The 20,182-nt window shown below is 39.2% G+C and overlaps 1 long non-coding RNA gene across 1 annotated transcript; it reads right to left on the bottom strand.

Moving 5' to 3' along the window:
• On the bottom strand, nt 1-8,178 carry LOC121975147. The gene is made up of 5 exons (XR_006110280.1): nt 7,992-8,178; nt 7,669-7,743; nt 7,467-7,543; nt 7,250-7,289; nt 1-106 (listed from the first exon to the last, which is right to left on the bottom strand). It is a non-coding gene; the product is annotated as an uncharacterized LOC121975147 (long non-coding RNA).
• Between the last annotated feature and the right edge of the window lie 12,004 nt (nt 8,179-20,182).

Here is a 20,182-nt window from a genome sequence, read left to right as displayed (position 1 = left end):
CATGCACTAAAATCAAGAGAAATACAGAGGTTAAAGCAGGAATTACCCACCTATATTATAGAATGCCCTCTCTTTAAGTTCAACCGGTCTGCATCGAACTTGAATCCTATAAGTACATGATACAAAGGCAATTCTAATTACTAGAGAAATCCTAGTCATAAAGTCTAATTGGTTCATCAACTTATCCATTAATTCATATGTTAATTAATCTCTTATCAACTAATTAGTTAATCAAACTATCAAGTAGCTATCAAGGTAATTAACTCTTGCTTGATCCCATAAGTTTCTAGTTTGATTAATTAATGTCTTAATTAATCATCTAAACCCAAAAAGATTAGCTACTATTTTTCAATAAATTAACTCAATTAATCAATCAGTTATTATTCTAATTAATCAACCAATTTTGTAATTAGTCTAATGTATAATTGCATTAATTAAACTTTACCTTAATTCACCGGTAGTGAATCTTCTTCCCTGCCAATGACTCACGGTAGTAGGCGACCGACCGTGGCACATGATCGGTGATAGTAATGACAATAATGGAAATAATCTCTAATTGATTTTAATTAATTGAGATTTATTATATTTGGCGCACAATCAAGATCGACATGAATCAAATAGGAAAAATAATATTTTCAAGTCTATTATATTACTATATTTATAATTATTTTGATTGTATGTCTTATTTAATCTTTTCATTATTATTTTGGATAATTTTTATAAATAAGTCTATTGGTTTTAGTAATAAGATTATCAAAAGGCTTTATATTATTTCTTTCCTCTACCTATTAATTTCTACATGGCATCAGAGCTAATAATCCATCGTCTTTTTTTCTATTTTCGTGAATTCTTTCTTTTGTTCTCTTTCTCTTTCTCTTTTCTCATATTTAATTATTTTCTCTTTCTTCCCTTGAATCTTCGCACGCCCCTTTCTCCATTCTCTACAAAAGTAAAAAGGTTTTTCGTTTTTCTGTTCTCCACTCCTCCTTTTCTTCCTTCGCCGCTCACGAAGAAAAAAAAAGTGTGAATCTCTCACTTTTCTTCTCCATCTTCTTTTCATTTTCCAGCGATTTGATCAACTACCCTCCTTTCTCTGTTGCCCCAGATTCCAGCAGACTTCTTCCTTGTTCTTCTTTCTTCTCTTTTCCCTTTTATCTCTTCTACGTGCATCCACTTTTTTTTCTTACAAAAAGCCAATATCAACAACGGCAGGTTCTTTTAGTAGGAACCTCTTCCTCCAGCCAACAACAGTTACTTCACAATATCAACAACGACAGGTTCTTTCAGCAGGAACCTCTTCCTCTAGCCAACAGAAGTTACTTCCATCGCAGGCCAAGGGGATGTGCTATCGCCGGCCAAAGAACTGACGCCTACAACAAGTGGCTATCACCATCCACCAAGTTTCTGATTTCCAGCCATTAAAAAATTCTTCCAGCAAGGTCTATTATTATCAAGGGATGAGCTATTTATTTTTCAATGTCAGATACTCAATGATATCAAGGTTTAGACCAATATCAAATTTATCACATCGTTGGTTATACTGGTATTCATTGCTCTAGAAGATTTGATTGGTCTTATAGTTGGAGAAGACGTCAAATTTGTCTCAGAGTTGGACATATTAGTATTTAATGTCCTAAAAGATTTGACTCCAATTTTACTGGTGGTCCTGCAACATTGGGGCAACCAACTATTTTATAAGGAGTACATGCATCTTCAAATCGACCACCACCTTCTTGGCATTCTATAACCCAGCATCTCATTCTGGAGCATTCTCACATTCTATCTCTCCTAATCTAGTTTCATCGACTCTTGAGAACCCAGGATGACATCTGGATTCTGGAGCAACTCATCATGTTGCACCGAAATATAATATTCTCATAGAAGATTCGCCTTATGATGGACCCAATATGGTGCAAATAGGAAATGGCTCAGGTTTACAAATTACTCACATTGGAAACACATCTTTTCACTCATGTGATCGTACTTTTTGCATGCGCAACACTCTTCATATTCCTTCTATTACTAAAAATTTTCTTTCCATCCGTTAGTTTGCTCTTGATAATAATGTGTTCTTTGAATTTCATCCTCATCATTGTCTTGTGAAGGATCCCACAACAAGAAATATTCTACTTCGAGGAAATATTAAAGACGGTCTTTATCATCTTCAGCCCACCTATATTAATACGTTTGTTGGAGAACGCACTAATAAATTCTCTTGGCATGCACATCTTGGTCATCCGTCTCTACGTGTTATTCAGAATATCATTAACTAGTATGGTTTACCAATTTCTTTAGTCTCCTCTTCTCATTTATGTGAAGCTTGCATGAAAGCAAAATCTCATAAATTACCTTTTGTGTCTTCTTCTCGCACTTCTAGTTTTCCTTTAGAAATTATTCACTCTGATGTGTGGGGTCCTACTCCTATTCTATCTAATCAAGGTTTTCTTTATTATATTATTTTTATTGAAATTTTAGCAAGTTTACTTAGATTTTTCTTACGAAAAGAAAGTCTGATCTCATTGATATTTTTTTGTCGCTTTCAAAAATAAGTTGAGCGCTATTTTGATCGTAAAATCCTCTCCCTTCATTTTGGTTGGGGTGGAGAGTATCAAGCACTTCATCGTCATCTTACTTCCTCTGGCATCATCCATGAGTCTCTTGTCCCCACACTTCTGAACAAAATGGATCCGCCGAGGGAAAACATTGTCATGTGGTTGAAACTGCCTTAGCTCTTTTTAATCATGCCTCGGTTCGACTTAAATTTTGGGATGATGTCGTCCAAATCGCAGTCTACCTTATCAATTATTTACCTACTCCACTACTTTAAAATAAGTGTCCCTTGGAAAGATTTTATAATTATCTTTCAGATTACTCCTTCTTTCATATCTTTGGTTGCGCATATTATCCTTGGCTACAATCTTACTCTAAGCACAAGTTAAACCCTCATTCTTTACAATGTGTTTTCTTTGGTTATAGTAATTTGCATCATGGGTACCGTTGCCTCCATATTTCGATTGATCGGATATATATTTCTCGACATGTTACTTTTGATGAATCTCTATTTCCATTTGTAGTTGCTACCTCAGATTCTCCTTCAGATAATCAAGACAACTATCTAATATCACCAAGAAATATACTAGAAGTCCCATATATTGATTCATCAAGACATATTGAAAGTATAAGGGGGGATGGTATCTGTTGGTGCGGGAAGCATCCGACGATCGAACCCAAGTTTTGATAATGGCAAAGGGTTCAAAGTTAAGTCTTGTTGTTATCTAACATGTTGAATGAGTGTTTCAGGAAAGTCCTAACTATGGTTAGGCAGGCGAAAACCCTAGGGGGTGGTAACCCTAGGTCCTAGGGGGCGGTAACCCTAGGTGGAGAAAAGTCCTAGCTGCGGTTAGGCAAGGGGAAAACCCTAGGGGGCGGTAACCCTAGGTCATAAGGGGTGGTAACCCTATGCGGAAAGTCTTGGTAGGTCGATGTCTTCAGGCAAAAGTCCTAGGGGGTGGTAACCCTAGGTGGAAAGTCCTGGTGTCGCGAACCAGGTGAAAGACTGGACTAACCGGGAAGCGGATGTCCAGCAGAAAGTCCGGAAGCATCGAGTGCTGAGCAAAAGTCCAGTCGATCTGGAGGATCGCACTGGCAACAGGTAAATCTCCTGAGTGGAGTAGGTGAGGACGCGTTCCCCGTAGAGGGAACAGTAGGCGTCGGGTCGACCTAGGGTTTCCGGTTGAAAACCCGAAGTCAGGCTCGGATAGTCCAGAGACTATCATTATCACTTCTATTATGCTTTATGTGCTAACTTTGTGCTGCAGGGTATATTTGGGATTAATGTATCTTGCAGGGACCAAAGTGCAAAGATTAACCTCGGATGAACAGTGTCCGAGGCACCTCCATGGAGCTTGGAGGCGCCTCGGGTGCAAAAGCTGACCTGGCCGCGAAGCAGGGCTGAAGGCGCCTCGGTTGGCTACGGAGGCGCCTTGGAAGGCGCCTTGAAGACCCATGAAGGCGCCTTCAAGGTGATAAGGCGCAGAATGGTCAGCGCTCATCTGCACGGTGGACTCGGAGCTATGGAGGCGCCTTTTGAGGCTTTCAAGGCGCCTTGGATGCCCTTTATAAGGGGACTTCGAGCAGCATTGAAGAACAAGAACTTCCAAGCTTCCATTCTGTTGTGTTCTGCTCAAGTACTGCTTCCGAAGTGCTATTGCAACATTCTGACGACCCGGAGCTCAGATTTCTTTTCTACTACTGTTGTCGGTATAATTTTAATTGCAGTTACATTTGTAATTAGTTTGTAATATTCATACGAGCTTATAGTTGTTGCCCACGAAAAGCGATCAAGGATCGCGGACCTTCGAGTAGGAGTCAACCTAGGCTCCGAACGAAGTAAACAACCGTGTTCTTGTATTTGTTTCCTTTATTCCGCTGCTTTAATTACTCTATGAACGTTTTACGATTCCGATAATCGAACGAAATAGCCACGAGCGCTATTCACCCCCCCCCTCTAGCGCGTCTTGATCCAACAGTATCTTGGGTCTTGCTCCATCTCTACAAGTTCCTGTAGACTCGACGGCTAGTGGTAATCCATTGTCCAGTTCTAATTCTCATCCGTCTGACCACTCATCTCCGAGTAGCTCTGATGATGATATTCCTCAGCGGATTCTTCCTCTGAGCGATATTTATGAACGATGTCAACTAGTTTCCACTCGTTATCCTCTTCCACGTGCTCTTGTTGCTTCTTCAAATTTTGTTGAACCTTCTAGTTTTACACAGGCAGTCAAAGATCTAAATTGACGTGTTGCGATGGCTACAAAATTTGATGCTCTTCTTCATAATGCAACCTGGAGCTTAGTCCCTCGTACCCCCTCTATGAATATTGTGGGCTCTAAATGGGTTTACCGAATTAAGTATCGTGCAGATGGTTCTATTGAACGTTACAAAGCTCACCTTGTTGCTAAAGGCTTTAATCAACAGCTAGGTCTTGACTTTAATGATACTTTTAGTCCAGTTGTCAAAATTACAACTATCAGATTGCTACTATCTATAGATGTAGCTCCAGTTGGCCAATACGACAATTAGATGTTTCCAATGCTTTCCTTCATGGACACCTTAAAGAAATTGTTTATATGGAGCAACCTCCTGGATTCATCCACCCGCAACTTTTAACACATGTGTGTCAACTTCAAGAGTCTATATATGGTCTTCGACAAGCACCTCGTGCATGGTTTCATCGTCTATCTACCTGGCTTCATACTCAGGAATTTTTTGGCTCAAAAATAGACTCTTCCCTATTCTACAAATGTAATGAGGACTTTTCAATATTTGTTCTGATTTATGTTGATGATATATTAATAACTGATAGTGATCAAAACAACATTACTACTTTACTACATCTTCTCCGTCAAGAGTTTCCTATTTGGGATCTTGGCAATGCTGATTTTTTCCTTGGCATAGAGTTTCTCTTACATTCTGAAGGTTGTCTTCTCTCTTAGAGCAAATACATTATTGGGCTCCTACAACGAGCTAAAATGGATGGTGCATGTCCTATCTCCACACCAATCATTGAGGGTAGTTTCACTACACCTTCATCCTCCTCTTCGATGTCTGACCCCAGATGTACCGTAGTATTGTTGGTGCCCTACAATATGTCACAATTACATGACCCGATATTACTTTCACTGTGAATCGTGCATGTCAATTTATACATGCTCCTACTAAACATCATTGGGAAGGTGTTAAGAAAATTCTTCAATATCTCAAAGGCACTATTCTATATGGTCTTTTTTTATATCGTCAGTCTTCATGAGAGTTGATTGTCTACAGTGATGCAGATTGGCCTAGATCTCCTGAAGATAGGCATTCTACTAGTGGATATACTATATTTCTTGGGTGAAATCTTGTTTCCTGGCTTTCAAAAAAGCAACCTACAGTCTCTCGCTCGAGTACTGAAGCTGAATATAAAGCTATCACTAACGCAACGTTAGAAATTATTTGGCTACAATATCTTCTTTCAGAATTATACTTTTTCCCAACTGCTATGCCTAAATTATGGTGTGATAATATTGGAGCAACTTATCTTGTGGCAAATCCTATTTTTCATGCTCGTACCAAGCATGTAGAGATTGATTTTCATTTTGTTCGTGAGCGTGTGGCGACTCGACAACTTTCGATTTCTTATATCTCTACGGAAGATCAAATTGCTGATATATTTACTAAGTCATTATCTAGGCAACGTTTCACCAAGTTAGCACTCAAACTCAACGTTCAGGCACTCCCGTTGAGTTTGTCGGCGGGTAATGACAATGGAAATAATCTTTAATTGATTTCAATCAATTGGGATTTATTATATTTGGCACACAATCAAGATCGACATCAATCAAATAGGAAAAATAATATTTCCAAGTTTATTAAATTACTATGTTTATAATTATTATTATTATTGTATGCCTTATTTAATCTTTCCATTATTATTTTGGATAATTTGTATAAATAAGCCTATTGACTTTAGTAATAAGATTATCAAAAAACTTTATATTATTTCTTTCCTCTACCTATTAATTACTACAGATAGAAGGTGAGGGTCGATGGTGGTCCGGACTTATGATGTCGTGCACGCAAGAAAGGTGAGGTGCAGTGGGACGGATTGCCGCAGTCAACGCGGTGACGTTGGTAGGGCTAGACGCTCGCAATGGACAGCACAGGCAAGGCAACTGGCTGATATTCAGGTCTCTCATCGCGAGGAGAGACAAAGAAGGGGGAGTGGAGAGGTGACGTCCGTCTGCGAGCAGTAGCATCGTCGGTCGGGAGCATGGCAACACCACATTGCGAGCACGAGGAAGAGAAACATAGGGCTTCGATTTTTAATTAACAAACTTAGGTTTCAATAACAATAGCTATGTTTATATTTCAATTAAATCTCACTTTAAATGGGTATACTAAACATGTTTTCTCAAAATTCAACTAAAAATCCAACTAATTTATCCCCATAATAAATTTAATTTAAATTTTAAAAAAATTCAAAAAAAAATCTCAGTGAATTCCTAAAATTCACATATAGTCTTTTATGTTTATTTATTTCTTTATTATTAATTATTTTATCTATTTTTATCCATAAATTCTATTCGATTAAATTTTAACCATTTTACTCTCCCCCCATCTCTCTCTCTATATATATTTTGTGCAACACAAGTGCAAATATAATACAACCTATGATAACAGTAGTAGAAGAGTAACAACACTAACTTACATTGAAAACACTGGCACGCTATAGTTTCACAGTGAAACTCCTGCACAGTTACAAAATCTGTATCAGTTAGAAGCTGAGTTGTTGACCCTGGACCCCCCAAGTAATGTGGCAAGCCAAATCAAATAGATGCAGACACAATCACAACCATTAACTTCAAGTTCAAAGCAAATAAAATTAACACAGCAGACACTACTATAGCCTGAAGATAATGTGTTACCAGCTGTAGTAAACTCAGATTCCGCATCAGTAGTAGCACACTCACATGCTAGCAAGACATGTATGCAAGATCAACTCCTTGGGGCATCAACCATCAGGGGAGAACAAATAAAAGTGCAAGAAATGACAAGTACAATAGCAATTGGTAAGACTTTAGTGTAGAAAGCTCAAGAGATATGTGCTAACATGGTAGATAGACATACCTCAGAAGAGAAGAGTACAATAGCTGATCTTAAAGGGGAGTCAAATATTGCTCCGCCACTTGAGGATGGAAGTCCCTGGAAGATTCAAACCAGATCCAGGACTCACAAAAAAGGTAGCTATGGAAAAAAGTAAAATTTCAGCAACAACAGCAAATTGATACCCAGATTGATCAGAGGACACGAAATTCTCAGAATAACCAACAAAATATGAGAACCAACATATATAGTATGCTCACTAAATCATCAGATCAAGAAGAGAGAGATTATAAATGAGTTACAAAAAGATCTCCCTTCTAATGGAATAACATAGAAGCAAAATGAACCTCAGCATCACCATGGGGCATGGACCTTTACACCAACTGTCATCTGTCTCCCAACCCTTGTTTGGTATTAGGGCAGGAACAAGGAAACAAATAAAGCAAAGAGAAAGGGAAAAGGCATCGTGGGAAATCATGAGGGTATTGCTCCAACCTCAGTGAACATAGTAGATTCTGAAAATGCAACAACACAAGCAGGAAATGGACAGATTCAGATGGATACAAGAAAGTAAGGGATAACTAATAAGCCTAGCAATAGATGACAATTGTCACCTAAACCAACATGAAAATAGGGGCTTGAAACATAAGAGGCCTAAATAAATGGCTCAAACAGAAGGAGGTGGCTAACCTCCTCCTAAAAAAAATGTTGTGTGTTATGCATCATGGAAACAAAGCTAACAATGCAACACTATCAAAATTTGAAAACCATCAGATTTCAGCAATGGGACATAGAAAAACAACTAGGTAATTCACCCAGAAGTAGAATGTTACTATTGTGGGTTTCTCAAACAATCACACTAGACATCAAGCAGTGGGAAGAGCAGTTTATTCATACCATACTCGAGTGCAAGGGTTCCGGGGCCACATATGCAGTCATATTTGTGTATGGGAAACTCTCAATCATTAGCCAAAAGTCTATGTGAGTAGGCCTTCAATGAATTGCGAAAACTATTGATTTACCTAAGCTTATCATAGGAGAGTTCAATTTTCCACTGTCCCTAATAGATAAACAAGGAAGAAGAATGTTACATCATATGCCATAGCTGACTTCCAAGAATTTGAATTCATGATACGGTAGAAGACCTATACTCTACTAGATGTCAGTTCACTTGGACCAATAGGCACGTAGTATGCAAATTGATCATGCCATGGTAAATAGGTTATGGTTAGAGAAAGATAGAAGTAGTTTTGCAAAATTCAGAGGTCCTGGGATTTTATCAAATAATGCTTCATGTATAGTATCTCTTTTAGAAAATACAAGACACCAAGTCAAGGCATTTAAGTTCTACAACATGTGGATGATGTTAATATTAGCCCTAGTACCAATTATGAGATGATTGTAAAGGACTCATTTTGTATCATATTTCATTACTAATAAAAGGTGAAGTTGGTTATTATATTTAGTTCAATTCAGTGCCAAATGAATAAGTATAATAATGTCCTTGGGTAGTAGGTTCTTGTCTATAGCATATCAATTGGTTGAATTGATAGTGAGATATTATAGATATACATAGAACACTACTCTTAACTATTCCTAGTCAAGCATTAATATACAAGAACAATATTAATGCGTTAAGACTAGCATGTAGGTCAACAGATGATTTAATCTCACAAGTCATGGATATAAGATATCAGGTTGACACATCGATATATATTAGAGAATATATACTGAATGATCCGCCATGAGAATGTTTCATAGATTGTTATATGAGTGTCATAAACATTCTCATGTGACTATTGGTATGAATAGTCCTTAGACTTGAAGTCACTACGGTTCCCTACATAAGGAGTTGTATATTTTGGTATCAGCAAACGTCATCTTAACAAAGTGGACAATAAAGTCGATCACTGGATATACAATGAATTATGCGGAGGGATGTGAGTGATGTAGATGAGATCTATCCCTTCCGTATGACGGAAGTGATATCTGTGGGTCCCTTGATTAGTAAGACATAAGAAAGCATGACCATGCGCAAATGAGTCAATATGATATATTGAGCTTATTTGATTGAGTGTGTCTACTTAGAGATCAAGAAACACAAAGGTTGATAAGAGGATGACACGGTCTATGCCTCATTGATCAATCTAGATATCAAAGATAGAGGGACCAAGTTATACAAGATAATAGCCACGGACAGGTTAGGTCGGATCTCGACTTTCTTGTCACTTGGGTAGTAATGATGCCTTGCTAGATGCCACTCATTGCTTATGTATCTAAATGTTGATTTGGGTACATTGCCAATGTTACGAGAATCTATTGGGTCACACACAAAGAACAAGTTGATTTGGAGATGGGTTCATATGATGAATCATTAGATTAAGTCTAATCTGAATTGGACTTATTGAGTTAGACTCAAATGGATCCGATTGTTGGATTGAGTCCAATTCAAACTAGACTAATTGAGTCAATTCGAATAAATGAAATGGTGATTCATTGAATTCGAAATTACATGAGAAACAATGAGTTAGACTCATTGGGTGAACTCAAGTTCACCAAGGATTTAAATGGTCAAAATTGAACCATTGGATTGAATGGTTAATTTTGAGTCATTGGATTGGAGGATGAAAGGGCAAAACCCATTGGTATTCATGAGATGGATATATACATCATTTTGGATGATATTTTTCATTAGATGAGAAGGTGAAAAACTTTTAGTCTTCTTCTTCTTCCTCTTTCCCTCTCTTGGACGAAATCACTATTGTGGTTGCTAGCACAACCTTAAGTGATTTCCATCTCCATCTTGTGAGTTTGTGAGACAAACGAAGGTAAGGCTTGCTCATGTGGATACCGTAGAGGCGTGAACGTGTGATCGTGCTGAGATCCGAGCCATCAGGAGATCGTGTGCACGCATCAAGGGTATAATCCTATCATGCAACTTAGTATAGATTGTTTTAAGCAATGTTTTTGTTGGTGCAGCGGGGACCGGCAAGAGGGGGGTGAATTGCCTGCAAGTAAAAACTAAACCCTCCTCGACCAATTTAAACTCAAATAGATGAAATAGCTATAAGATTAAACAGAACTAAAGTATGAACAGAAAAGAAAGACTCATCTATTTTAACCTGGTTACAACCAAGAGGGTTGTTAATCCAGGGCGATGAAAAGCTCAGTAAGAAACTCCTTCTCCGAAGGCGGAGAAGCCTTTTACACTTTGAAGAGCACAGAACTATTGCTTAACTAGAGAGTACAAGAGTTGAATTTTGTTCGTATTCGTTGTGCACAATAGCTACTCGAGACCCCCTTTATATAGGGGTTCTAGAGCTTATCAGATAATCTGAACCTTCGGGATCAGGTTTCACTCGAGAGGGATCGGTCGACCGATCCCCAGGTTCGGTCGACCGAACCTGCTGTAGCTGCCCAGTCTTCCGTCCAGGTGCAGTCTCTGAGGATCGAGCTTTGGTTCGGTCGACCGACTCCTTGGGTGATTGCGGCCTATCGGAATAGGGCTCACCCGAACCCAATTCCCGGCCTTCTCCTCGAGCAGGCTTTCGTCCAGCTTCTCATCCCTCGAACGCCGTGCACGTTCTTCTCGCTCCATCGGAGTACTCTTCCACAGCTCTCTCGTCCTTCGGACGCACCGAGCCAGTCGGCTCCCTTCCCGTGCCGTCCTTCTCGCTAGCTGCGTCTTCCGCTCGACTTCCTGCACTCCTAAGTTCCTACACACTCAGACACAGGGTTCAGACACAACGCAGGACCTAACTAACTTGGTTGATCACATCAAAACTACCACGGGGTTCAACCATCTCCCCCTTTTTGATGTGCATCAACCCAAGTTCAAGTTAGGGTCAAAAATAGACAAATGTAATTTTAAGAAAATTACTAAACTAACAAATATAGCGTAAATTTGCAATAAATAAAATTGCAACATAGTTTAGAGAGACAACAGATTTAATTTTTCTAACTCCCCCTAAACTTGTACTTTTCTCTCCCCCTTTGATCACAGCAAAAACGGGGAAGCAAGTTCTTAAGATAGAAAAAAAAATTCAAAGCAAAATAATTTCTTAGAATTTTCAAAAGGAATTTCTAAGTAAAAATGAAAAAACATTTTTAAAGCATTATTCAAGTGTTATGAGAATTTTTCTAAGTTAAAATATATTTTCTAAGTTAAAAAATTTTCAAAAATCCAAAACTTAGTAAGACCAAAAAAAATGTTTGTAGACTTTCAAACCATTTTAATTCTACTTTTAATGTCTTTTCAGAAAGTTAATTAAACATTTTTGTTTCAATATTTCAGCTTCCAGGTCGTGGCGTGGCACTAGGCCTTCTTAGTTATTGGAGCAACAACCACTTCTTTAGACAAAGCATTCATAAAGAAAATGTTTAATTTTCTCTCTATAAAGCTTTTAATTTTACGAGATTAGTTTAGCACAGATTTTGGAACCCAATAGAGGTTCATTTCTACTGAATTAATCAGGAATTTAGGTGGTACATAGTTTCTTGGTATTTTCCTAATTTGACCCTAATGATGTTTAACATATCAGTTTAATTTTCCATATAACTTTATTTTTGATTTTGGAAAAATATTTACTTTTAAACATGCATCAGATTTCAGTTCTTGAATTTCATTTTTTAACTTTGCATTTTCTAATTTCAAATTTTCATTTTCCTTTTCAAATTTATCTAACTCTTTAGAAAGTGCTTTAATAAAACGAAAGGACTGAGTAGGGGTAAGATTGCGTACCTGACTTATCTGATTTGGTGAGGCTCCCCCTTCACTACAGCTTTCCTCTTCTGATGTTCCTCCCTCTTCATCAATGCTCATCTCTGAGCTTAACTCTTCTTCTGGCTTATGGTTAGCTAGTAGAGCTAATCCTGCGAATTCTTCGACTTCTGACTCGGAGGATGAAGAGTCGTCCCATGTCACCTTCAGATTTTTGTGCTTGGGTCGAGCTGACTTCTTGCTTCTTTCCTTATCTTTCTGTTTGCTCTTCAATTTTAGGCAATCATCCTTGATGTGTCCTTCTTCGTTGCAATTGTAGCACCTGACTGTCCTTCCTTTTTGATGACGTTTACTTGACTGCGATCTAAACTTGTTAGATTTAAAAAACTTATTAAAACGTCTTACCATTAACGCAGCTTCGTTTTCGTCGATTGATGCTTCTGAGTCGAGATCGTCCTTTTCAGCTCGTAGGGCAATGTTAAGGTTCGACTTCTCTATTGGTTTTTCTGCAAGTCGAGACTCGTGAAGTTCGAAAGTTGAAAACAAGTTTTCTAAACTACTTACCTCAAAGTCCTTAGAGATGTAGTAAGCATCTACTAAGGACGCTCATTCTGAAGTCCTCGGGAAGGCATTGAGCGTGTATCGGATGGAATCCCGGTTAGTTACTTCTTCTCCAAGGTTCGTTAGTTGCGTTATCAGCTCCTTGATTCTCGCTTGGAGTTGCGCTACCTTCTCGTCGTTGTTCATCCGAAGGTTTGTTAGTTGTGTCCGGAGGATGTCGTGCCGCGCCAGCTTCGCTTCAGAGGTACCTTCGTGAAGCTCCAGGAATTTCTCCCAGAGATCTTTCGCTGAGTCGTAGCTTCCGATCCGACTTACCTCCTGAGGTGGCAGAACGCTGAGGAGGTGGAATTCAGCTTTCCATTGGCGACGAAATCAGCTTGCTCCTTCTTGCTCCATGTGTTTTCTTCTTTGTCTTTAGGAGCTGCAAAACCATATTTCATCGTAATTAAAATATCAAAATCTGTTTTAAAGAATACCTCCATTTTTCGCTTCCATGTAGCGAAATCTCCGTCGAACTTCGGGGGATGAATGTTTACGCCGGCCATTGTTATGATCTTTGTGCTTCAAATGGCGGTTAGTCCCTCTGAGGCTGTTGGGCTCTGATACCACTTGTTGGTGCAGCGGGGACCGACAAGAGGAGGGTGAATTGCCTGCAAGTAAAAACTAAACCCTTCTCAACCAATTTAAACTCAAATAGATGCAATAGCTATAAGATTAAACAGAACTAAAGTATGAACATAAAAGAAAGACTCAGCTATTTTAACCTGGTTACAACCAAGAGGGTTGTTAATCCAGGGCGATGAAAAGCTCAGTAAGAAACTCCTTCTCTGAAGGCGGAGAAGCCTTTTACACTTTGAAGAGCACAGAACTATTGCTTAACTAGAGAGTACAAGAGTTGAATTTTGTTCATATTCGTTGTGCACAATAGCTACTCGAGACCCCCTTTATATAGGGGTTCTAGAGCTTATCAGATAACCTGAACCTTCGGGATCAGGTTTGACTCGAGAGGGATTGGTCGACCGATCCCCAGGTTCGGTCGACCGAACCTGCTGTACCTGCCCAGTCTTCCGTCCAGGTGCAGTCTCTGAGGATCGAGCTTTAGTTCGGTCGACCGATCCTTATGTTCGGTCGATCGATCGGCCAACGGTCTTCCAGCTGAGTTGGCCCGATCAAACTGCTCGACTTGGTCTCTGGATAAACTTGGGTTCGGTCGACCGATCAGCATGTTCGGTCGACCGATAAGCTCCACCAACGTTCAACCTCTGACGTGGCATCTGAGGTTGGTTTCTGATAAAGAGGGGTTCGGTCGACCGATCACGGGGTTCGATCGACCGAACCATTGACAAGTCAACCTCCTGTTGACTTGCTTCGGTTCGGCTCCTTGGGTGATTGCGGCCTACCGGAATAGGGCTCACCCGAACCCAATTCCCGGCCTTCTCCTCGAGCAGGCTTCCGTCCGGCTTCTCATCCCTCGAACGCTGCGCACGTTCTTCTCGCTCCACCAGAGTACTCTTCCGCAGCTCTCTCGTCCTTCGAACGCACCGAGCCCGTCGGCTCCCTTCCCGTGTCGTCCTTCTCGCTAGCTGCGTCTTCCGCTCGACTTCCTGCGCTCCTAAGTTCCTGCACACTCAGACACAGGGTTCAGACACAACGCAGGACCTAACTAACTTGGTTGATCACATCAAAACTACCACGGGGTTCAACAGTTTCTTCTCTTCGCATGGATCTGCTGGATAAAGGATCTAGTTACTTTCCGCTGTGCTTTTCACTTGTTTAGCACGCTATATCCCAACTGTGGTATCAGAGCCACTTGCGAAGGGATATACTAAGTTTTAGAAATTTTATATGTGATATAGAAATTGCATGATAGGTTTACTGTGATTTTCAAAAAATTATGAGTCTCGGCCAGACTATGAGTCTCGGCCAAATTGTGAGTCTCGACCAGATTGTCAGTCTCGACCAAATTCTGAGTCTTGACCGAAATTAGTGTTTTGTTGAGAATGAAATATAGTTGGTATGTGACCAACAAGGTCTCGGCCAAAAGTGTTTTGTTGAGAACGAAACATAGTTGGTACGTGACCAACAAGGTCTTGGCCAAAGGAGTTTTGTTCAGAACGAAACATAGTCGGTCTTGAGGGTAGGAGGGGTCTCGGGTATAGTAGCAACTCATAAAATGAGTATGCAAAATAAATTTTATTTAAAACAGAAACTCATAAAATGAGGGTCTCGAGTAGCGGGACTGCCGTGACGTTGCGGCTCATAATTTATTGTTGAAATCATAGTAAATTTATGTCATAAGGATATTGTGAATATATATGATATGGTGCATGGTTATGACCCTTGAACCCCTATGTGATTGTGTGTGATGTTGTAATTCATAATATGGTCTGCGTGTCTTGCCTTCATCCTTTTGCTCTTGTTGTAATTTTAGACTACACTTGAATGTAGCTCAAGTTTCTTTAGATTTTGTAATGTACAAAATAGAAAGGAGTTAGTCTACTGGGTGATGGGTGAAAAGGAAGGAAGGACAACAACACACGACGATCGAGAAAGCGCTTGGAGAAGCTGCTTTGACCTAGGTTGACTTATCGCTCTTCTCATTATCTTGAGAAGTTCATAGTTTATGGGGGCCATAACCATGCCACCCTTTAATTTATACATATATGTGATGTGTGCTTTGATTGTATTCGATACATATCTAGTTTAAATATAGTTAGGTCTTTTTAATATATGCCTACCAAAATTTAGTACTCACTTCTAGCTCGATCAATTGTAGTCAGGTTTGCCAAAGCAAAGTGACACGATTTATTTTGCTACAGTGCGACAAGACAATTGTGATGCCCGACTATTAAACTTTGGGTGAGACTTAACTAAGTTATCTCACTTGGATTGAGAGCTTAGAGGCATATCCCATGAGATGGAATTCAAATTGTACGAGTCTTGGGCGATTAGCCAAAGGTAACTCAAGATGAGCTGCAATATGAATTTCATAAGATGGGCAAAAGAACAAATAGTATTGTTCATCTAGCTGTACAAGAGTTGCATTTGATGCAATTGGTATATAAGGCCTACCTAAATTATACGAGTCTTGGGCAATTACCCAAAGCTAACTCAAGATGAGGTATAATATGTATCTTGTCCCACATGAATGTTATTGTGATTGGATTTGGAGCTAGTAGTGTGGGTAAAACCACAACCATGACTTGCTCTTATCGAGCTTTATAATTCTGTGGGAGAATCATTTAATTAAAGACCTAATTAAATGATCGATATATGATACTAAGTTCTGCATTATGCCATTGTAGATTACCATGTCGTCAAGTACGTCGAACACTCTCTCTCTGCAATCTGTCCTTGATAAGGACAAGCTAAATGAAGCTAACTTCCTGGACTGGTACAAAAACTTGAGAATAGTTCTTAAGCAAGAATGGAAACTGTACGTCCTAGAGCAGTCTATTCCTGAAACACCCCCCGTTACTGTCACTAAAGTTGATAGGGATGCTTACAAAAAAAATATCAAGATGATGCATTAGATGTGTCATGCCTCATGCTCACCACCATGAACTCTGAGCTTCAGAAGCAACATGAGAACATGGATGCTTATGATATGGTTGAACATCTTAGACAACTATATCAAGGATAAGCAAGGCAGGAGACATTTGAGATCTCTAAAGTACTATTTCAATGCAGAATGCAAGAAGGAAGTCCTGTAGGACCATATGTACTCAAAATGATTAGGTATGTAGAAAACCTACAGCGGTTGGGATTTCCACTAGGCCAAGAATTGGCCACTGATCTTATCTTGTAATCATTGCCCAATAGCTATAGTTAACTTGTTATGAACTACAACATGAATGAAATTGACAAACCACTGCCTGAGATGTTGAGCATGTTGAGAACTGCTAAACTCTACCTTAAGGAGGCAAATCCTGGTCCCATTTTGATGGTGTCTAAGGGCAAAGGCAAGTGGAAGCCTAAAGGTAAGGGTAAGAGCCAAAGGAAAGGGCAAGACTCATGCACTGAAACCCAAAGGTGAGGTTGCTAAGGAAGGAACCTACTTCCACTGCGATGAGACCGAACACTGGAAGAGGAATTGCAAAGTATACCTAGAGGAACTGAAACAGAAGAGAAGTGAGACTTCTGCCTTAGGTATATATGTTATAGAAGTCAATCTATCTATTTCTTCTTCATGGGTATTAGATACTGGATGTGCGTCTCATATTTATACTAATGTGCAGGGGCTAAGAAATAGTAGAGCGTTGGCAAAGGGCGAAGTGGACCTACGAGTAGGCAGTGGTGCAAGAGTTGCTACTGTTGCTATAGGGGCATATTCCTTATCTTTGCCCACTGGGCTTGTTTTAGAACTAGATGAGTGATGTTATGTGCCCTCTTTGACAAAGAACATTATCTCAGTTTATTTTTTGGACAAGAAAGGTTTTTCATTTGTAATAAAGGATAAATGTTGTTCCATTTATTTCAATGATATGCTCTATTGTAGTGCACCTCTTATAATTAACCTCTATGTTCTAGACTTTGAAAACTCAATCTATAACATAAATACCAAATGGTTCAAATTTAATGATTTGAACCAAACATATCTCTAGCATTGTCACTTGGATCACATAAATGAGAGTCGTATATCCCAACTCCTTAAGGATGGACTTTTGGACTCATTTGATTTTGAATCATATGAGGCATGCGAATCTTGTCTTCAAGGTAAGATGACAAAGACTTCATTTAATGGACAAGGCGAAAGGGCTAATGATTTGCTAGGACTCATACATATTGATGTATGTAGCCCTATCAGAATAGCAGCTAGAGGAGGCTATTATTACTTCATTACCTTCACTGATTATTTCAATAGATACGGCTATGTGTATCTGATGAGACACAAATCAGAATCCTTTGAAAAGTTTAAAAGATTAAAGAATGAAGTACAAAATCAACTTGGTAAGAGTATTAAGATGCTTCGATCAGATCGAGGTGGGAAATACCTTAGCCAAGAGTTTCATGACCATCTTGTTGAATGTGGGATCATATCTCAACTCACTCCACCTGGAACACCACAATGGAATGATGTATCAGAAAGGAGGAACCATACTTTATTAGATATGGTACGATCAATGATGAGTCATACAGATCTTCCTACTTCCTTCTGGGGACATTCTCTAGAGACGACCCCTTTCACACTTAACTGAGTTCCATCCAAGGCCGCCATAAAGATACCATATATGATATGGACAGGGAAGAGTCCCAAGATATCTTTTATGAAGATTTGGGGTTATGAGGTTTATGTTCGACACATAATAGAGATAGATCTAAAAGATTGCTTGGCCTAAGTCAGAGTACGTACATTGACAAGGTGCTTAAACGTTTTGCTATGGAGAATTCCAAGAAGGGGTTCCTGCCTATGTCACATGGTGTGAGTCTTTCGAAGACTCAATGCCCTTCTTCTAAGGAAGAAAGGGACCGCATGAATCAGATTCCTTATGCATCTGCTATAGGGTCTATCATGTATGTCATGCTTTGTACTCACCCAGATGTCTCGTATGCATTAAGTATGACAAGCAGATACCAGTCAGATCTAGGTGAAGGTCACTAGATAGTAGTCAAGAATATTCTTAAGTACTTGATAATGACTCAAGATTATTTCTTGATCTTTGGAGGCGATGAAGAGCTTGTTGTAAAGGGTTACACCGATGCTAGCTTTCAAACTGACAAGGATGATTACAGATCGCAATCAGAGTATGTGTTTTTGTTTAAATGGTAGTGTTGTGAGCTGGAAGAGTTCAAAGCAGGACATAGTCACTGATTCTACAACAGAAGCCGAGTACATTGCTGCTTCAGCTGTAGCAAAGGAGGTTGTTTGGATCAGGAAGTTCATTACAGAGCTTGGTGTTGTTTCTAGTATAGCAAACCTATTAGACCTCTATTGTGATAACAATGGGGCTATTGCATAGACCAAGGAATCTCGCTCTCATCAGAGATCCAAACACATACTCCGGCGATTCCATTTCATTCTAGAGATCATCGATAAAGGAGATGTGAGGATATGCAGAGTCCTGACCGATGCTAACATTGCGGATCCTTTGACCAAGGCTTTGGCACAGAGGAAACATGATGGCCACACTAGGTCAATGGGTATTCGATATCTTAGTGATTGGCACTAGTGCTAGTGGGATATTGTTAGTATTAACTCTAGTATCAATTATGAGATGATTGTAAAGGGCTCATTTTGTATTATATTTCATTACTAATAAAAGGTAAAGTTGGTTATTATATTTATTTCAATTCAGTGCCGAATGAATAAGTATAATAATGTCCTTGGGTAGTAGGTTCTTATCTATAACATATCAATTAGTTGAATTGATAGTGAGATATTGTAGATATACATAGAACACCACTCTTAACTATTCCTAGTCAAGCATTAATATACAAGGATAATATTAATACGTTAAGACTAGCATGTAGGTCAACGGATGACTTAATCTCACAAGTCATGGATATGAGATATCAGGTTGACACATAGGTATATATTAGAGAATATATACTGAATGACCCACCATGAGAATGTTTCATGGATCATTATATGAGTGTCATAAACATTCTCATGTGATTATTGGTATGAATAGTCCTTAGACCTGAAGTCACTACGGTTCCCTATATAAGGAGTTGCATATTTTGGTATCAGCAAACATCATTGTAACAAGATGGATAATAAAGTCGATCACTGGGTATGCAATGAATTATGTGGAGGGATGTGAGTGATGTAGATGAGATCTATCCCTTCCATATGACGGAAGTGATATCTGTGGGCCCCTTGATTAGTAGGACACAAGAAAGCATGGTCATGCGCAAATGAGTCAATATGAGATATTGAGCTTATTTGATTGAGTGTGTCTACTTAGAGATCAAGAAACACAAAGGTTGATAAGAGGATGACACGGTCTATGCCTCATTGATCAATCTAGATATCAAGGATAGAGGGACCAAGTCATACAAGATAATAGCTACGGACAGGTTAGGTCAGATCTCGACTTTCTCGTCACTTGTGTAGTAATGATGTCTTGCTAGATGTCACTCATTGCTTATGTATCTAAATGTTGATTTGGGTACATTGCCAACATTACGAGAACCTATAGGGTCACACACAAAGAACAAGTTGATTTGGAGATAGGTTCATATGATGAATCATTAGATTAAGTTTAATCTGAATTGGACTTATTGAGTTAGACTCAAATGGATCCGATTGTTGGA

Source organism: Zingiber officinale, chromosome 1B (assembly GCF_018446385.1).
Source record: "Zingiber officinale cultivar Zhangliang chromosome 1B, Zo_v1.1, whole genome shotgun sequence".
Lineage (NCBI taxonomy): Eukaryota > Viridiplantae > Streptophyta > Magnoliopsida > Zingiberales > Zingiberaceae > Zingiber > Zingiber officinale.
The sequence above is the reverse complement of the archived record's forward strand: the minus strand, read 5'-3'. Positions and strand labels throughout refer to the sequence as shown.